The sequence below is a fragment of the Triticum dicoccoides genome, chromosome 1A (genome assembly GCF_002162155.2).
Source record: "Triticum dicoccoides isolate Atlit2015 ecotype Zavitan chromosome 1A, WEW_v2.0, whole genome shotgun sequence".
NCBI lineage: Eukaryota > Viridiplantae > Streptophyta > Magnoliopsida > Poales > Poaceae > Triticum > Triticum dicoccoides.
The window spans coordinates 267,781,579-267,801,576 of record NC_041380.1 but is presented as its reverse complement, the minus strand read 5'-3'; positions in this window follow the sequence as shown (position 1 = coordinate 267,801,576).

Below are 19,998 nucleotides of genomic sequence, written 5' to 3'. Positions count from 1 at the left end.
GATCGAGGACAGCGGCGAGCGTTGGCGGTGGGGGTGGGCGGAGGCAATGAGGTGGGCGGCGAGGCAATGACTATCTAGGAGGCGAGCGGAGCTGTGTGGTGACCAGAGAAAGACGACGAAAAGAAGGCACACACGCGGAAGGGGATAAAGCGGTTTGTGGATAAAGATCTGACGGTCTATATAAACAAAATCGGATGGTTGGGATGCGACCGGCCGAAATTTGGGCCGGCGCGCCGGCGTCTATCATTGCCCAAACAAATAACTATTTTTTAAAGGAACAATATAACAGTTCTGTCCATCCATTCTCCTGCCCCGCTATAGCCGGTGGACCTCTACATGCTGGATTACAGAGCAGTGACAACCTCGACATGAAGGAGCTCACTGATGCTGCAACACTTAAACGGCCACAACCTGAATCCACATGCTGATCGCTTGACATGTAGCTTTTTCGTCAGTTGACACTATCTTCCTTCAGATGCATTCTGCACAAATCATATCCATCCTCACATGTACTAGATCATATAGCTAATATGTTAGCAGTACACGTACTACACTGCACCAAACAAATTCAGTTTCCATAACTAGTACACACCAATGTCCATTAACAGTAGCAACACCATGTCTGCCATGGGCAGACCATCTCCAACGGGAGCTCACCTTGGGGATTGGCGAGGGGGCTCGGTCGTAGGGTCACTGCTCCTGGCTCCCGCAATTGTCTCGATGTCAATGGCGTCCGGGGGAGCTCGTCCTTGCCATGGGGTCGCTGATCCACGCTGGCGACGGGAGTAGCTACGATGTCGAAGGGATACGGCGGGAACGAGGCTGGGATGGCCGGATCTGTACGCGGAGGACAGGACCCGGCCGGCGACGGGGGGAAGCGGGCGTGGCGACGCTACTAGCGGCGGCGGCGTGAGGGTTCGAGAAGGAGAGGACTGTGCGAGAACGAAGGGTCTGTATGTCTCGGCTCAGGTCGAATCGTTTTCCTTGGCGGTGGCAAACTCTCGTAAATACGTGGAACTCCAGATTCCTGTAAAAAGCGAAGCTGGGTATTCCCTGCTCCACAAAATTGCACTACGACCCATGACTATCGTAAATACGTGGAACTCCAGATTCCTGTTAAATGCATATGAGGAGGAGATGATCACTTTCCATCTCCTGGACCAAGACTTCAACATCACTGTCGATGGATGGTGTAATTACTTTGGCTTCACCAACAATGATGATGATCTTAGATATGTTTATTATTTCACTGACCCGCACTCAAGGCAATCCTTCAAATTTATGAGAATACGTGGCACGAGGAGAAGTTTCCAAGGTGAATGATGAGAACACGCTAATCCTCGAGAAAGCATCAAACCTTAACGTCGGTTATTCGCCCAACATAAGGAAAATACTTTTGCTACACCTCGTGCATCAAGCAAATCATGCACAAGGAGATATCGTGTGTGGAGGAGTGATCACCATGTTGGCCAACTCGCTTGGTCTCAACTACAATCACCTTCGCCCCATTTTTGTCGGTAACACCCTTGTTAATACTCGTGTTCTCACTAGCGCTGGTATGGTAGTAGTTCGTAACCGTCGTCATTGCATTGAAATTCCTGGAGTGGCACACTTGTTTCCTAGTCCTATGCCTAACCGTTTTTTCCATAGAATATGGACAATTGCATTATGTTGTGTGATAACCCACAAGTATAGAGGATCGTTTGTAGTCTTTTTCAATAAATAAGAGTTTCGAACCCAACGAGGAGCTAAAGGTAGAACAAATATTTCCTCAAGTTCTATCGACCACCGATACAACTCTACGCACACTTGACGTTCGCTTTACCTAGAACAAGTATGAAACTAGAAGTACTTTGTAGGTGTGATAGGATAGGTTTGCAAGATAATAAAGAGCACGTAAAGAAAATCTAGGGGCTGTTTAGATAAAGACACAACTAAGTTAGTTTTAGTAGAGAGCTTTTGTCCACAAGAAAGTTATTTGTCCCTAGGCAATCGATAACAAGTACCGGTAATCATTCTTGCAATTTTATATGAGGGAGAGGCATGAGCTAACATACTTTCTCTACTTGGATCATATGCACTTATGATTGGAACTCTAGCAAGCATCCGCAACTACTAAAGATCATTAAGGTCGTGAAACCCAACCATAGCATTAAGTATCAAGTCCTCTTTACTCCCATACGACATAACCCACCTACTCGGGTTTAAGTTTCTGTCATTCTCGCAACCCACCATAAGCGAATCATGAACATATTGCAACACCTTACAGTGGGGGCCCCTCATGTTTGCCCGAGAACGAAGGGCACCATAAATAAAATATACAATCATACCAACCAAGATCACGATTAACCCACAGGACAAAACGGATCTACTCAAACATCATAGGATAACCATAGATCATTGGGAAATAATATATGGAGTTGAGTACCATGTTTAAGTAGAGATTACAGCAGGGGAAGAGGTGTTACACCGCTGCATAGAGGGGGAGAGAGTTGGTGTTGACGGTAGCAAGACTGTTGATGTAGATCGCCGTTTCGATCATTGCCCCGGTGGCACTCCGGCGCCACCGAAAGCGAGGGGGAGAGAGCTCCCTCCTTCTTCTTCTTCTTTGGCCTACTCCCTAGGTGGGAGAAAGGTTTACCCTCTGGTCCTTGGTCTCCATTGCAGCGGAGGGGTGGGAGCCCCTCCGAGATTGGATCTCCGTCTCTGTTCTCTTGTGTTTCGCGTTCCCAGATCTGGCCGAAAACCGATTCTTATATTCTGGGAGATTCGTAACTCCGATTGCACTGAGATTTTAACACGATTTTTTTCAGATATAAGCTTCCTTGCGCCTGAACTAGTGCTCCAACCGACGTTCGAGGAGGGCACAAGACATCCGAGCGCGCCAGGAGTGTCTGGCGTGCTCTGGTAGGTTGTGGGCTCTGTGGGCCCCCGTTTGTGTTGATTCCACCTCCTAAAAATCACATATATTCCAAAATAATTTGCCGTGAAATTTTATTGCATTTGGACTTCATTTGATATGGATACTCCACGATACAAAAAACATGCAGAAAACAGGAACTGGCACTGGGCACTGGATCAATAGGTTAGTCCAATAAATCATATAAAAAGTTGCCAAAAGTATATGAAAGTTGTATAATATTGGCATGAAACAATAAAAAATTATAGATACGACGGAGACGTATCAGCATCCCAAAGCTTAATTCTTGCTCATCCTCGAGTAGGTAAATGATAAAAAAAGATAATTTTTGATGTGGAATGCTACCTAACATAAACTTGATCATATGTCTAGTCATGGCATGAATATTAAGACATAAGTGATTCAAATCAATAGTCTATAATTTGACATAAAGACATCAATACTCAGGCATCCCAACAAACAATCATGTCTTTCAAAATATCAATGCTAAAGAAAGCTATCCCTACAAAATCATAAAGTCTTGTCATGCTTTGTCTTCTTAACACAAAGTATTTATCATGCATAACCCCGATGACAAGCCGAGCAATTGGTTCATACTTTTTAACGTGCTTCAGCTTTTTCAGCCTCACGCAATACATGAGCGCAAGCCATGGATATAGCACTACGGGTGGAATAGAGTATGATGATAGGGGTGAATATAGAGAAGACAAAAAGTAAGAAAGTCTCACATCGACGCGGCTAACCAACGGGCTATGGAGATGCCCATCGATCGATATCAATGCAAGGAGTAGGGATTGCCATGCAACAAATGCACTAAGAGCTATAAGTGTATGAAAGCTCATTATGAAAACTAAGTGGGTGTGCATCTAATCCTATAATGAAAAATTCCCACTAGTATATGAAAGTGACAACATAGGAGACTCTCCATATGAAAAACATGGTGCTACTTTGAAGCACAAGTGTGGTAAAGGATACTAACAATGCCCTTTCTCTCTTTGTTTATTTATTTTTTCTTTTTCTTTTTTTCCTTTTCTTTTTCTCTCATTGTCCGGAGTCTCATCCCGACTTGTGGGGGAATCATAGTCTCCATCATCCTTTCCTCACTGGGGCACTGCTCTAAAAATGAATAATGATGATCATCACACTTCTACTTACTTATAACTCAAAAGAAATAAAAATTACAACGCGATACCTATGACAAAGTATGACTCTATATGAATGCCTTTGGCAATGTACCAGGATGTGCAATGATCTAGCGTAACATGCATGAAAAATGATGAACGTTGGCTGAGCCACAACTACTACGTCAGTTATATGATCATGCAAAGCAATATGACAATGAATGCTCAAGTCATCAAACGGAAGCGGTGAAAGTTGCATGGCAATATATCTCGGAATGGCCATGGAAAAGCCATAATAGGTAGGTATGGTGGCTGTTTTGAGAAAGATATAATAAGGCTTATGTGTCATAGAGCGTATCATATCACGGGGTTTGGATGCACCTGCGAAGTTTGCACCATGTCTCGATGTGAGAAAGGGCAAAGCACGGTACCGTATAGGCTAGCAAATTGCGGGAAGATAAGAGTGTGTATAATCCATGGACTCACATTAGTCATAAAGAACTCATATACTTATTGCAAAAGTTTATTATCCGTCAAAGCAAAGTACTACTACGCATGCCTCTAGGGGGATAGATTGGTAGGAAAAGACCATCGCTCGTCCCCGACCGCCACTCATAAGGAGGATAATCAAAAATAAATCATGCTCCAACATCATAGCATAACGAGAGACTATACGTGCATGCTTCGGGAATCACAAACCTTAACACCAATATTCTTACTAAACACAACCGTTTACTAGTACCTCCCACATATTCCATCTCTATATCGCAAAACTATTGCAAGGAATCAAACATATCATATTCAGTGATCCATAAGTTTTATGTAGGATTTTATGACTAACCATGCAATTGACCAATTCCTTTTGACTCTCTAAGTAGATAAAAGTGAAGCATGAGAGATTAATTCTTTCTACAAAAGACCATGGTCTAACATATATAAGTGAAGCAAAAGAGTATTCTTCAAACAACGGTTTTCTATGTGAAGAGAAACAAGCAATCCAAACTTCAAATGATATAAGTGAAGCACATGAAGCATTCTATAAAGCCATACTCAAAAGATATAAGTGAAGTGCAATGAGCATTCTATAAATCAGCCATGGACTATATCACACCAGCATGGTTCATAAAAGAAAAGTGAAAAATAAACACAAAAGACGCTCCAAGATTGCACATATCACATGAATGAAACGAAGACAAAAACATACTGATACTTGTTGAAGAAAGATGGGATGCCTTCCGGGGCATCCCCAAGCTTAGACACTTGAGTCTCCTTGAATATTTACTTGGGGTGCCTTGGGCATCCCCAAGCTTGACCTCTTGCCTCTCCTCCTTCTCCTCATATCGAAACCTCCTCGATCTTTGATCACTTCATCCACACAAAACTCAACAGAATGTTCGGTAAGATCCGTTAGTATAATAAAGCAAATCACTACTCTAAGTACTGTTGCAAACCAATTCATATTTTTTTGAATTGTATATACTGTAATATAACTTTTTCATGGCTTATACCACCGATAAAAATCGATAGTTTCATCAAAACGAGCAAAACAGTGCATCAAAAACAGAATCTGTCTTAAACAGGTCAGTCTGTAGTAATCTTAACATTAACCATACCTCTGGCACTCCAACAATTCTGAAAAAATTAGGAAAAATAAACATTTTGTATAGAAAGACAATGCAAAACGTTTCAGAACCATTTGACGTTCCAGTAAAAAATGTAAAATCGAGCACTACATCCAAAGTTTCTGTTTTGCACCGCACAAACCAACAAGCAATCTAATCATCCTAAAGGCAAATCTTGGCACATTATTTTTATAATACAATGGAATTGTACAAGGGGATAATTATTTTTGTGAGAATATTCATGAAAAATTCTACATTGTTGCCATGAGCATGAACACAAGTGTTCAAGGTCGACCCTCACTTCTCCAATGCATAACTTCCAATCGCTTCTCTTTTATGAAAAGGTTTTTAAGTTCCCCTCTATATTTTTTGTTTTTAAACTTTATAAAAGCACTCAACAGAAATAAATAACTCTCTAAAACTTCCGGGTTGTCTCCCTGGCAGCGCTTTCTTTAAATCGATTAAACTAGGCATAAAGTGCTCAAGTAATGAATCCACCCGAATCCCAAGGTATATCAAAGCAAATTTTAATTAACAATGATTCGGCATTTAGTAATGAGCACAAAGCAACATATATCAAGCAATGATGAAGTCTAACTCTCTTCCTATGCATTGGCATGTCATACAAGAACAATTCATGCACATCAAGTAAAGGCCAATACATAGCATAAGCAGTTTCTTGCAATTTTATCGTGTTGGAAACATAGAGAGGTGGAGATATAGTTCCTCTCTCATAACAATTGCAAGTAGGAGCTGAAGGAAATATGCCCTAGAGGCAATAGTAAAGTTGTTATTTATATTTCCTTATATCATGATAAATGTTTATTATTCATGCTAGAATTGTATTAACCAAAAACTTAGTACATGTGTGAATACATAGACAAACAGAGTGTCACTAGTTTGCCTCTAACTAGCTCGCTGAATCAATGATGGTTATGTTTCCTAACCATAGACATGAGTTGTCATTTGATTAACGAGATCACATCATTACAGAATGATGTGATTGACTTGACCCATCTGTTAGCTTAGCACGATGATCGTTTAGTTGACCGATAAAGATCTTCGTAGAATATGTAGGAACCAATATGAGCATCCAGGTTCCGCTATTGGTTATTGACCGGAGACATGTCTGGTTATGTCTACATTGTTCTCGAACCCGTAGGGTCCGCACGCTTAACGTTCGATGACGATCAGTATTACGAGTTTATGTGTTTTGATGTACCGAAGGTAGTTCGTAGTCCGGATTTGATCACAGACATGACGAGGAGTCTCGAAATGGTCGAGACATAAAGATCGATATATTTGAAGCCTATGTTTGGACATCTGAATGGTTCCGGATGAGTTCGGGCATTTTTCGGAGTACCGGGAGGTTACCGTTACCCCTCGGGGAGTATATGGGCCTTATTGGGCCTTAGTGGAAAAGAGGAGAGGGAAGGAAAAGGTGGGAGGTGTGCCCCCCTATCCCAATCCGAATTGGGAGGGGGCCGGCCCCCCTTTCCTTTCTCCTCTCCTCCCCTTCCTTCTCTCCTACTCCTACTACATGGAAGGGGGAATCCTACTCCCGGTGGGAGTAGGACTCCCCTAGGGCGCGAAATAGAGAGGGCCGGCCCCTCCCCTCCTCCACTCCTTTATATACGGGGGAGGAGGCACCCATAGACACACAAGTTGATCATTGATCTCTTAGCCGTGTGCGGTGCCCCCTCCACCATAATCCACCTCTGTAATATCGTAGCGGTGCTTAGGCGAAGCCCTGTTCCGGTGGCAACATCATCACCGTCATCATGCCTTCATGCTGACAAAGCTCTCCCTCGAAGATCTACTGGATCGTGAGTTCACGGGATGTCACCGAGCCAAACGTGTGCAGATCACGGAGATGTCGTACCTTCGGTGCTAGATCGGTCGACCATGAAGACGTACGACTACATCAACCACCTTGTCATAATGCTTCCGGTTACGGTCTACGAGGGTACATGGACAACACTCTTCCCTCTCGTTACTATGCATCACCATGATCTTGCGTGTGCGTAGGATTTTTTTTGAAATTACTGCGTTCCCCAACAGGAGCAGCAAGCACATGCATATTATATTCATCAAAATCATCATGTGTAATGGTAGAATGCAACCCATCAATGTAATCCTTAATAAGTGCAACTTTCTCCGATATAGTGTAGTTTGGAGAATTCAAAAAGATAATAGGACTATCATGTGTGGGTGCAATAGCAATAATTTCATTCTTAACATAAGGAACTATAGCAAGTTCATCTCCATAAGCATAATTTAAATTGGCATCATGGTGTAGGATTGGAAGTATGTCTAGAGGGGGGGTGATTAGACTACTTGACTTAATAAAAATCTAGCCTTTTCCCAATTTCAAGTCTTGGCAGATTTTAGCCAGTTAGAACAAGTCAAACAATCAACCTACACATGCAAGTCTAAGAGTATAGCAGCATAATGTAAAACATTGCATATGAAGGTAAAGGGAGGAGTTTGGAGGGAGAAAACGCAATGTAGACACAGAGATTTTTGGCGTGGTTCCGATAGGTGGTGCTATCGTACATCCACGTTGATGGAGACTTCAACCCACGAAGGGTAACGGTTGCGTGAGTCCACGGAGGGCTCCACCCACGAAGGGTCCACGAAGAAGCAACCTTGTCTATCCCACCATGGCCATTTCCCATGAAGGACTTGCCTCACTGGGGTAGATCTTCATGAAGTAGGCGATCTCCTTCCCCGTACAAACTCCTTGGTTCAACTCCACAATCTTGACGGAGGCTCCCAAGTGACACCTAACCAATCTAGGAGACACCACTCTCTAAAAGGTAATAAATGGTGTGTTGATGATGAACTCCTTGCTCTTGTGCTTCTAATGATAGTCTCCCCAACACTCAACTCTCTCTCACAGATTTGGATTTGGTGTAAAGATGATTTGAGTGGAAAGCAACTTGGGGAAGGCTAAAGATCAAGATTCATATGGTTGGAATGGAATATCTTGGTCTCAACACATGAGTAGGTGGTTCTTTCTCAAAAAATGTATGCTGGAAGTGTAGGCACGTTCTGATGGCTCTCCTTACTATTGAAGGAAGGGTGGAGGGGTATATATAACCTCCACACAAAATCTAACCGTTACACACAATTTACCAAACTCGGTGGGACCGAATCAGAAAACTCGGTCAGACCGATTCAGTTCAAAATGTGAACGTTAGGCTTTTCGGTGGGACCGACATGTCAACTCGGTGGGACCAATTCCATTAGGGTTAGGGCATAACATAATCTCGATGAGACCAATTACACAAACTCAGTAGGACCGAATTTGGTAATAAGCTAATCAGAGAGTTGTTCAGGCAAACTCAGTGGGACCAATTCGCTCATTTTGGTGAGACCGAAATGTTACGAAAGGGAAACAGAGAATTTGCATTGCGAACTCGGTGGGACCAATCGCTCGTCTCGGTTGGGCCGAAAATGTTACGAAGGGAAACAGAGGTTTGCAGTCCCATCTCGGTGAGACCGAGATCCCTATCAGTGAGACCGAAATGACTAGGGTTTCTGGCAGTGGCTATGTCAAGTGAACTCGGTGGCGCCGGATAGAACATTTTGGTGGGGCCGAGTTTGACTTTTGTTTTGGGAAATATGTGGATATGAGAAAGTGGTTGAGGCTTTTTGGAGCATATCACTAAGCATTTTGAGCAAGTAAGCCATTAAGCAACACCTCATCCCCTTTTAATAGTATTGGCTTTTCCTATGGACTCAATGTGATCTTGGATCACTAAAATGAAAATGTAGAGTCTTGAGCTTGAGCCAGTGTGTGTCCTTAGCATTTTGAGGGGTCGACATTCCTAATCCATGCCATGCCAATAACTGAACTTTCTGAAATGATCATCTTGAAATAGTATTAGTTCAATGAGTTATATGTTGTTAGTAATTACCAAAACCACCCAAGGATAGTTGCACTTTCAATCTCCCCCTTTTTGGTAATTGATGACAACATATAGATCAAAGCTTCGACAAATGATAATAAGATTTAAATACATCGTCTCTTTGAGAAGTATGTGATAAGGAAGAGCTCCCCCTAAATTTGTGCATTATTTAAAATTTGCTTTTGAATGCAAATGCACAATCGATTAGGATCATGGGTTACTCTTCCATGTCACATACATCTTGGTGGAGCGCTCAAAATGATAGGAATTAAAACATGTACTCATCACCAAGCAAAGTGAATGATCATATAGGGATATAAAATATAATATCATCCAAGCAAACATTGAAGCATATAAGTATCTCACACAGACAAAAAAAGTATCAACCGAGCACACACAAACATTCAACCAAATAGCAAGAGAGACAAAGAAGCAAAAAACTCTCTCTCAAAGCCTATGATCTATACATTTCTCCCCCTTTGGCAACGAGTTACCAAAAATTTTGAAAATGCATAGTGATATGCGTCTCTCAGGCTTGGTCTTTGGGAGGTGGTGTAGAGAGAGCTCCAAGGACAAAGGCATTAGTAGATGTTGTTGGAGTTGGTGGAGTAGTTGCTGGAGGTGGCACTGAAGCTGTGGCTGCTGGTGCAGATGAAGTAGATCTTGTATCTGGCACTGGGACTGCAGCTGACCTCTGACCTCTTGGCACTCGCTGAAAAGCATCCATAGTTGCCTTCCCTTTCTTCTCCTCTGCTTCCTCCTGGGGCTGCTCGACTGCAGTCCGTATCTCAGCCATTTTCAGATCAAGATCATAAAATTTGGTCTCAACGATCCTCTCCAAGCTCTCCTGATTGTGAGTCAGGGTGGCCAAGCCCTTCTCATTCCTCAAAATTGCCTGAATCAGATAACCTAACTGATCTTGTTTGCTCTTTAAAAACACTTGAGATGCCTCCTCAACACTTGGCATCCTTGCAGCCTTTTCTGCCTTTGCCTTTGCCCTCTTCTCTTGTGCTTGCACTAATGAAGGACCATCCTCATTCATCACAACTGTGTTATCCTCAAATTCTGGGTGCAAAGGTAAATGCTCCTTGTCCAACAAGTAAGTGTCTGTGCCCATCTTGGAGTTGATGAACACCTGAATGTGTGGAGCATACCCACAAGATCTTTTCTAATCTGCAGCAGTCCTCTTGATTGTCTCAACAATCAGACTCATGACCTTGAATTTTTTAGGAACATCAAATATCTGCAGCAGGTTGATTGAATGGCCTCTGATCATCTTGTGATCTCAAGATTTGGGTAACAGAGTAAGCCTCAAGATTGTGTTGATTGTAGGTAGACCAGACAACAAATAATGCACAGATCCAAGCTTGTATGTCTCCAAAGCTTTGTCTGGGATCTCCTTGTACATGTTTGCCATAGAATTGTGATCTTTATTTCTCTTGGCATACACATCCAAATCATCCTCGTGCTCTTCTGGGGCATTGATCAACTTGGCCCACTCATCAACAGTTGACTAGTACCTTGTACCCTCAGACATCCAAACAATTCTACCATCTGGATAGAAATGAGCTGTAGAATAGAACTGCATAATGAGCTCATCATTCCATTTGGTAAGTTTATGTCCCACAAACTTGTCAACACCACATGATTTGAAGCTCTCATGTACACCAGGAAAATAGTCTTCATTCTCATCAATGAATTCCCAAGCCGAAGGCGCGAGAAGCAGAGGGACAAGGTGGGCTTTCCCCGGCAAGAGCCTTGCCGGGGGGAGCTTGCGTAGCCTCGGCAAGAGTCTTGCCGGGGCAACTTGCCCAACACCAGCAGAGCCGCCACTCTTGAGCCTAAGAGTTTCGACACCATCAACCACATCCGAACCAAGGCTTGGGAGGCCCCTCCATGGTGGCATGTATACCTTTGTGAAGACAAAGAGCCTGCGAGGCCTAGATAGGAACCAAGAAACAAGACAACATCAAGGCTCCTTGCTGAGGATGCCCACGAGGCCCCGGCAAGGCTCCTGCCAAAGATACCCACGAGGCCCCAGCAAGACTCTTGCCGAGGGCGCCCACAAGGCCCCGGCAAGGGTCCCTTGCCGCCCCGTCGCCACCCCAGCTCAGCGACCGACCCACCAACTAAGCAGGTACGCACGTGGCAGTACATGGCTCCTAAGCCAACTAGTCAACCACCTACGTGGTGGCATGCAGATCTTCGGGAAGACCCTGCCACCACGCCAGCCTACATGGTGCTGCATGCCTCGTTGGCCTGGACGCGTGTCGGAGCAAGGTGAAGCAGCGACGGATGGGACGGGCTTCGTGGCCGTCCCAGATAAAGCAAGAGGACACCTAAGTAGCGCATTTAATGCGTTGTGTCCCGTAATTGCAGGCGATAAACCCGACTACTGTTAACTTTCCACCTCCCGTGTGCCACTTTGGCAGCCCCTTTGACTATAAAAGGATGCCCACAGTGTATTGTGAGAGGATTCAGACTTTTTGGACCCTGCATGCTTTGTAGCTAGTCCAAGAACACCAGAGAAACACAAACCAGTAGGAGTAGGGTATTACGCATCACTTGCGGCCTGAACCTGGATAAACTCCCCCGTGTTGATCTTCTAAACCCGCTCTTTCCACAGCCCCATGCCCGCCAACCGTAGAAGGGATTCCATGCGATCCCACATGTGTCGTTCTCACCGACATCTTTGGCGCACTAGGTAGGGGGCGCAAGCTGTGAAAATCCGGTTTTGGAGTCAACTTATCGATTCCTTCGTCACGATGGCTCGAGAGGAGAAGGCGATGTCAATCAGCCGCGCTCTGGTGCTGTCCGCAGCCGCAACGACCGTCCCCGTGGTCGCAAAAAGCTAAGTCACGCACAACCTTAAGTATTTCTTCTTAATATAAGGTTATTCTCCTCGAAAGATCTTGCTCTTTGTACGGAAAACCTACACGCAATGGGACCCTTCCGCCATTGGCAACGCCCTTGTTCTATTTCGAGTCCGCTCAACAGTTCGAGCGACTGCGCTGAGAACAGCGAGGTGACATGCCCGCTATTAGCAACGTCCTTGTTCTGTTTCGAGTCCGCTCAACAGTTCAAGCGGCCGTGCTGAGAGCGGCAAGGTGGTTTGTCTGGCAGCAAGCGCTCCCTCGCAGGCTGCTAAGGATCCGTTCTCAAAGCGCCATAGCATGGGTTTCCGCGCCGGCGAACCTATCCTACCGGGCGTAGGGTGTATACGTACAAAGAAAGATCGATACAGGAAGATAGCATGTTTAATCTTAAAGTACTGCAAAGTTATATTACATCAATGATTGCTGCGGTTCTAACTTAAGATAAAAAATTGTCTTGGTCATGAACTCGCAGCGGCAACGAGAAACAGGGCGGCTAGTCCCGGCGCTGGCCCTCCACTCTCTAGACTCTGTTGACGCAGCTGATGATGGGCTCGATACGCTCTCTGAGCACCGCGAGGTCTGTCCCTTCCGGCAAGCTCTCCAGCGCATCGACGAAGTCGACGCCGGGGTTCTAGAACGCCACCTTGGTGAGTACCTTGGTCAGGCGCCCTGACAATGCCTCTATGACTCGTTGGCCAGATATGTTGCTCGATTGGAGTCGCTCCAAGGCCTCAGGATGCCCTCGAAGAAGAGGGTCAGCCTGGCGTTGGGGCTCACGTTCGGCTCCTGGGAGTACCTGACATTCGGTATCCCCATGGCAGCTAGCTTCGTGGTGATCCAGCCGGCGACGTCGACGAGGCGGCTGATCCAGAGGTTTACGCCGTCCGCGTACTCCTTGTGCTTGGCGGCATCATTCCTCCGCAGCTGCTTCTCGTCCTCCAGGACCTTGTTCAGGGTCTCTTCATGAGCCCCGGCCTCTGAAAGCTTCCCCTCCAAGCCATCCAGCTTTAACTTTAGATAGTCAATGGAGTCGTTGGCCTCGGTGAGCAGCTTGTCCTTGTGGGAGATGGTGACCTGCGCATCCGCAAGAGTGCGGTTGGCCGTGTCCCTCTCCTTCGTCAGCTCCGAGGCCACCTTCTTCGGCTCCTCCCGCTCCAGCTCCAGCTCCTTCACCTTGTCGGCATGGACCAGGGCCTGAGCATTGAGTGCCTCTTTGTGCCTTTGCTCCAGCTCCAGGGTCCACTGCACGACGAGCTTCTCGACCTCCTCGTCCTTGCCACGGAGCGTGGCGGCAAGCGCCTTCTCACGGGCGGCAAGGTCCTGCTCCTGGGAGTTCAGTAGGGCCTGCTGCTGTTGCCGGGCGGCTTCGTCTGTGGCGGCCTGATTCTTTGCCACCTCCTGGGCCTTTTCAATATCGGCCTGCTTCAGGATGAGATCCCACTTGCGCTCCTCTAGCTCACCCTGTGCAGCCCTCAATTCATCCCTGGCCTCGCCGAACCAGACCCGCATCTCAGCGACGCGCTCCTCAAAAGCCTCCTCCACCTTGTCCACTGCCGCCATCCTGGATTTTACCTTGTCTTGGCGGGCTCGGTGGAGTGCCTGGAGCCTCTAGAAGTTGGCGCTTATGGCTCAGAGGAGCTGCTCCTCCTGGGAACCGCCGCCGCCCGCGCTCGGTTCATCAACAACCTGGAGCCCGGCAGAGGCGAGCACTTCATCATCACACACCTCCCCCTCGGTTGGCGCTCTGGTGCTCGTCGTCCCTGGGAGGTGGACGAACCGGTCGTCGCCCACCTTCAAGTACTTGCCCGGGCCAGGGGCGGCAGAGGAGGAACGTTGGTCGTCAACCACCCCCTCCGCGGCAGGCCCCTTGCCGGCCTCCTCGGCAGCGCCCTTGCTGGCCTGCTCGGCAGCGCCCTTGCCGCCCCCACGGCAGGCCCCTTGTCGGCCTCCTCGGCAGCGGCCTTGCCGGCCTCCCCGGCAAGCCGCTTGGCGGCCTCCTTAACGGCGGTCTTGGCGGCCTCCTCAGCGGCAATCTTGTTGGCCTCAGCCTCGGCGTCCTTAGCGACCTGCCCGATGACGGTGTCAATATCCTCCCGGTCCACCGAGGAAGGGTGTGGATACCAAGAAAGGGAATGAGACGGAGCCAAGACCAAGGTTCGAAAAGAAGAAGAAACAACAGGGACGGGAAGCAAACAACTTACCCGCACCAGGCTAGGAAGTGGCACCCTCCCCGCCAACATTCTTTCCCAGGGCAGAACCACCGGCACCCAAGCTCGCCTCCTCCATGCGCGTGGGCTCAGGGTGGATACCCTTGCCGGGGATGCCCCTCTGGGCGGTGTAGTCGAGGGGGGCTGCGTGTTGGGAGTGGCCCTCGGCGGCTCCTCCTACTGCCGTTCTTCTCCTGCAAATCTGGCAAGGTCAGCATCAAGAATTCACACCCCGATGCTCATCAGTGAAGAAGTGAGTGATGAACTCACGCTGGAGGATGAAGCGAGGGCTGCGTCGGGGGCTGTTGTTCGGGCTGCTCTCCCCCAACACCGGCGTACGCAAAGTACCCGCCGGGGGCTTGTCGCCCGTCGAGGCCCTGGCCCTCTTTGCCACCCTCTGGGCCAGCGTCTTCGTGTCCCTGTGAAGATAACATCAAATCAAAAGAGGATAACACGGGCGTAAGTTTAGGAGATGATGGGGGGCGAAATACTTACTCGTCCTCCACCTCCTCCTCCACTGGCTTCCCTTTACTCTTCGGGCTAAAAGATCCAAGGTCGAGTTCGGCCTCCAGGGTGTTGTACGAGGTAGGGGGAGAAGGAGATGGGGTCCAGCATCGCTTGGACGAGGAGCAGCCAGTCACCGTCTTCTTCGCCACCGCGGCCTTCACCGTCTTCTTTGCTGCCGCGGCCTTCATCGCCCTCGTTTGGCGCACGAGCTGCTCCTGAGCCGGTTGCCGCCACGCAGGCCCGCCGGGCCAGACCGGCTCGCCGGAGCTGGCCCGCCGTAGGACGCGTTTCTTCCCCGCGGACGAAGGGTCGCCCACCTCGGCTTCCTCTTCGGGCGACTCGTTGCCTGCATCTTCAGTAAGGGGGGCCCCGGCGCCGGCGCCGCTGGCCTCCCCGGTAGACTCCGCCCACTGGGCGAGCTCCTTCTCCTCCGCGGCCACGTCGACCTTGTCCTCCACAGCGCCGGTGTTGCCGGCCTCCTTGGCAACCGCCGCTTCTGCCGCCCTGGCGGCAATGTAGTCCAGTTCCTCCTTGGTGGTGTCGCGGATGAGTAGCGGCTCGTCGCGGACATAGCCCTCCGACAAGTTGTCGAAAAACTCCTGCACTTGCTCTGCTGGCGACTCGGCCCAGGCCGGGTCGAGGCCGTGCGCGTTGAAGTCTGGCATCATGGCGATGATGGCGGACTGGCGAGTTGTTGCTCAGCGGGACCACCCCCGCCGGCAACCCAAACAGGGGCCCCTTGACGGCCTTGCCGGCCTTCGTGGCCCTACCGGTCCTCTCAGTCTTGCCGTCGTCGTCCATGTTGAGCTGGAAGAGCCTCTGGCAAAAATGGGCATGCCCCAGCACCATGAAGCTTTGCTTCAGGCCATGCCGAAGCCTCATGACATCGGCCGCATTCCTGAAGTCCCAGGCCGGCCTCCCCTTGTTGTGCAGCGGAGCGATTCAGCGACGAATGAAATCAGCCCCAATCATCTGACGGGTGAGCCCGACCATGGTGAGGCGATGAATCTTGGTGGTGGCAACTGTGAGCTTCTTGTCGTAGACATCAAGGTCGCTCCAGTCCTTGCGGCGGGTCGGCGGGCTCTGACAAACTTGGCAGAACTCCTGCGGATCCTCCTCCTTGATCCAGAGCCACAGGCCCCGCCACTCGTCCCACCTCTCCTTCTGGGCACCCTCCGGGTATGTGCCCTTCTCCTGGGTCCTCGGGATCCAGGTGATGCACCCAGAAATGGCATCCCCTGGCTGGATGCGAGGATAGAAGTAGTGGCGGAAGAGCGCCGTGCTGGGGAGGACTCTGGCAAAGCCCTCGTAGAGATGGGCGAAGAGGGCCATGCACACCATGACATTTGGCGCAAAGTCGAGGAGGTGAAAGCCATAGGTGTGCATATTGTCATTGAAGAAATCAGAGAAAGGGGGCAGGGCCTGCAAGAAAAGTAATCAACAAAGAAGGGGTACCGATCTGGGCCGGCCTCGGCGAAATCGGCAGGGATGATGTGCGTAGTAGGGTGCCCCGTCGTCTTCCCCCCCAGGGGCTTGAAGTAGTCCCTGAGGTGGACCGCATTGACCATCGGGGAGAAATAGGCATGCTGCGTCCGCAGCACAGCCAACTCGCTCTCCGGTGCCTTTTTCTCCCCTACGTCCTTGGCCACCCCTTTGCCATTGCCTGTCTTGGGAGCCATGGCAACTGAGAGGGGATGGAGGATTAAGGGCAGTGAGGGCGCGGCGGCGGCGAGCAAAGGCAAAAGCTTGAGGAAGAAGAAGGGAGCGGCGGTTCCGAGATTGGAGGAGGCACAGGGGGTAAATGAGCAGCGCGCCTGCGATTTCTCCTTTTTTTATGGGGAAGGCGCGGGCCGCCTCTTTACCATTTACCACGATGTGACACAGGCATGCAGCAACCGCCCCACTCACGACCCCCATGTCACGCGTTCAACGTGGGTTGTGGGGAAGCGCAACTGGCGAGGGAGTTACTGCGGTAAAACTCCGCCGCCCATGCGCCCGCCCATCGTTCTGGGCCTGGCCCAATAACGCTCCGCGCTTATATGTGACCCAGGACCGGGGGCTCCTGTCGGTGTACAAAAGTAGGGGTCCTTTTTGTACCCCTTTACTTGTGTGCGGGCAATCGCAGCCACACGCCTGCGGCCACGCTTGGCGGAGCAGAGGAAGCAAAGACCCAAGACTACCAGAGCAGCGCCAAGCCGAAGGCGCGAGAAGCAGAGGGACAAGGTGGGCTTTCCCCAGCAAGATCCTTGCCAGAGGGAGATTGTGTAGCCCCGGCAAGAGTCTTGCCAGGGCAACTTGCCCAACACCAGCAGAGCCGCAACCCTTGATCCTAAGAGTTCCGACACCGTCAACCACATCGGAACCAAGGCTCGGGAGGCGCCTCCATGGTGGCATGCAGACCTTTGTGAAGACAAAGGGCCTGCGAGGCCTAGATAGGAACCAAGAAACAAGACAACAGCAAGGCTCCTTGCCGAGGATGCCCATGAGGCCCCGGCAAGGCTCCTGCCAAAGATACCCACAAGGCCCCGGCAAGACTCTTGCCGAGGGCGCCCACAAGGCTCCAGCAAGAGCCTTGCCGGGAAGATCAGCAAGACCGCGACAAGGCCCTACCACTCCGTCGCCACTCCAGCTCAGCGGCCGACCTACCAACCAATCAGGTATCCACATGGCAGTACGTGGCTCCTAAGCCAACTAGTCAAGCACCTAAGTGGTGGCATGCAGATATTCATGAAGACCCTACCACCACGCGAGCCCAGCAGCCTGCCAGCCTACATGGCGCTGCATGCCTCGTTGGCCTAGACGCGTGTCGGAGCAAGGTGAAGCGGCGATGAATGGGACGGGCTTTGCAGTCGTCCCAGATAAAGCAAGAGGACACCTAAGTAGCACATTTAATGCGTTTTGTCACATAATGTCAGGCGATAAACTCGACTAATGTACAACTTTCCACCTCCTGTGTGCCACTTTGGCAGCCCCTTTGACTATAAAAGGAGGCCCGCGGCATACTGTGAGAGTATTTGGACTTTTTGGACCCTGCATGCTTTGTAGCTAGTCCAAGAACACTAGATAAACACAAACCAGCAGGAGTAAGGTATTACGCATCACTTGCAGCCTGAACCTGGATAAACTCCCCCATGTTGATCTTCTAAACCCGCTCTTTCCGCAGCCCCGCGCCCGCGAACCGTAGAAGGGATTTCCTGTGATCCCATAGGTGTCGTTCTCACCAACACACTAGGGCCTTGTTCTTCTCTTCAACTAGGATGTTCCTAGTGCTTCTCTTGGGCTTAGAAGGCTTCTGAGTTTGAGCAGCAGCCTTGGGGGCAGTCTTGGGCTTTGAAGTGGCAGCCCCTGACTTAATGTCATCCCCCATAAGCTTCTGGGACTTGGGTGCTAGTGCAACATCCTCTTCCTCTTCATCTTCTGGATCTCTCATTATAGAGGATCTACCAATAACTCTGGCAGTGGTCTTCTTGACCCTCTCTTTCCTTTTCTTACACTCTCCAGCAGCCTCTTCAGTTGGCTTAGGAATTTCAGCAGTTGAGGCCCTGACCTTTAAGGTTGGCACCCTCTTGGCAGGGGTCTTCTTATGCAGTCCAGGCTTTGTTGTTGCGGTAGTACCATATTATTTCTCCAACACTTTCTTTTTGGAGCTAACTTCCTCCTGTGTAGCCTGATGTCTACTACACAACCTTCTTCTTGTAGACATTGTTGGGCCTCCAAGTGCAGAGGTTTGTAGGACTGTAGCAAATTTCCCTCAAGTGGATGACCTAAGGTTTATTAGTCCGTAGGAGGCGTAGGATGAAGATGGTCTCTCTCAAGCAACCCTGCAACCAAATAACAAAGAGTCTCTTGTGTCCCCAACACACCCAATACAATGGTAAATTGTATAGGTGCACTAGTTCGACGAAGAGATGGTGAAACAAGTAGTATATGGATAGTAGATAAAGGTATTTGTAATCTGAAATTATAAAAACAGCAAGGTAACTAATGATAAAAGTGAGCGTAAACGGTATTGCAATGTGTTGAAACAAGGCCTAGGGTTCATACTTTCGCTAGTGCAAGTTCCCTACAATACTAACATAATTGGATCACATAACTATCCCTCAACATGCAACAAAGAGTCACTCCAAAGTCACTAATAGCGGAGAACGAACGAAGATATTATGGTAGGGTACGAAACCACCTCAAAGTTATTCTTTCCAATCAATCCGTTGTGCTATTCCTATAAGTGTCACAAACAGCCCTAGAGTTCGTACTAGAATAACACCTTAAGAGACAAATCAATCAAAACCCTAATGTCACCTAGATACTCTAATGTCACCTCAAGTATCCGTGGGCATGATTATACGATATGCATCACACAATCTCAGATTCATCTATTCAACCAACACATAGAACCTCAAAGAGTGCCCCAAAGTTTCTATCGGAGAATCACGACGAAAACGTGTGCCAACCCCTATGCATTGGTTCATGGGCGGAACCCACAAGTTGATCACCGAAACATACATCAAGTGAATCACGTGATATCCCATTGTCATCACAGATACGCACAGTAAGACATACATAAAGTGTTGTCAAATCTTTAAAGACTCAATCCGATAAGATAACTTCAAAGGGGAAACTCAATCCATTACAAGAGAGTAGAGGGGGGGGGGGAAGAAACATCATAGGATCCAAATGTAATAGCAAAGCTCGCGATACATCAAGATCGTATCACCTCAAGAACACGAGAGAGAGAGAGATCAAACACATAGCTACTGGTACATACCCTCAGCCCCGAGGGAGAACTACTCCCTCCTCGTCATGGAGAGCACCGGGATGATGAATATGACCA